The sequence below is a fragment of the Gavialis gangeticus genome, unplaced genomic scaffold (genome assembly GCF_001723915.1).
Source record: "Gavialis gangeticus isolate Ggan-Ray unplaced genomic scaffold, GavGan_comp1, whole genome shotgun sequence".
NCBI classification, from domain to species: domain Eukaryota; kingdom Metazoa; phylum Chordata; order Crocodylia; family Gavialidae; genus Gavialis; species Gavialis gangeticus.
This window is the reverse complement of record NW_017728997.1, coordinates 5,422,907-5,424,244: the sequence shown is the minus strand read 5'-3', so window position 1 is coordinate 5,424,244 and position 1,338 is coordinate 5,422,907. Positions and strand designations below refer to the sequence as shown.

At 44.5% G+C, this 1,338-nt stretch overlaps 1 protein-coding gene across 1 annotated transcript in view; it reads right to left on the bottom strand.

The window, feature by feature from the left end:
* SUMF1 (sulfatase modifying factor 1) overlaps nucleotides 1-1,338 on the bottom strand; it is a 93,333-nt gene that overhangs the window by 74,679 nt on the left and 17,316 nt on the right. The window lies entirely within an intron of this gene.

Below are 1,338 nucleotides of genomic sequence, written 5' to 3'. Positions count from 1 at the left end.
CCCCAGCCCTTCTTCCTTATATAACTCTGTCCTGGCCACCAAGAGTGGAACATCTAACCATTCCACCTGAAACTTAAGTAAGGCTTTCACACCAGAAATTGCCACACTTAACTCTCCATTGTATAAAGACCCACCCCTGGAGCTATTTGCAACAAAGCCCTGTTCAAACTCACCTAGGTTGTGAAGTCAGGCACTTAACAGACAAGCTGATTGTAAAGCCAGGTGAGCAGTTTTCTAGCAAAGCTGCAAACCAGAAGGGCTATCACATCCAATCCCAAGCTAGTTTACCTCCTCTCAGGTGTGAAGATGCAGTGAACGACAACATTTAGTTCAGAGGTCCATACCATATCAGGCACATGCTTGATTTGACTACAGCTGTTTGAAATGGCTGGAAAAAATGTACTACTCTTTGTAGGAGAGGCTTAGGCTATACCTCCATAGTTTAAATGTACTTGCAAATAAGCTAAGAGCAACTATTATTGCTTAACAGAGGGATGGATACCAAGCAGCAAAGCATGTATGCTCCAGATTGCTACCACACAGCTGCGTGGAGCTAGCCTGAAGACGCTCCAGCTGTCATCATCTGTCTAAAAAACTCCTCCAACATATTAAGACAGTGTATTAAAAGCACACAGCCAAGGAGTCTCTTTCAGAGCCTGACTATACCAAGGAGATTTACCAAGGCGTACCGGCCTGGGTTCATACTGGTAGTACACTAGCCTGCCTCAGTACACATCTGTACTAGAACAGAATAGCTCTACTGGGAGACATTTGTAACTACATCATCCCCACAGCTGCTGTGCCTACTCAAAGAAGTCTGCACGAATACAGACACCAAGATACCAAATCACAACAGTATCAGATTCGTACCTCATCTAATGCTATTGAGGTAAATTATGTCATATCAGGCATGAATTTAAGCCATGGTCAAGTACATGCTGTCTTTGGCCCATTCTAAGCGCAGGAATCAGTGGGACCTTTGGTGGAGCCTCTTCCCTTCCTAGGGGACCTTAAAAGTAGTAAGAGCATTTCCTTTCCCAACCAAAATGGGTGAAGCGTGCATCTGGAATGCAGAGCCCCCCCCACCCAAGCAAATGCAGAAAACAAACCATAAGAAGTTTCAAGAAGAGTTTCACCAACATACACCTAGCAATGCCATTATATTAAAAGAGAAGTTACCACCACTTCCCCCTTACCTCTGTAACATAGCCCGTAGAATTCACAAATTTCTCAAACTCTGCATTGCTGACTTCATACTGATCCATGTAGAACAGGTTAATGTGAACTCTTCTAGCAGGCCACTCCCCATCCTGCCGTATCTCAGGTTCATCAGTCCCC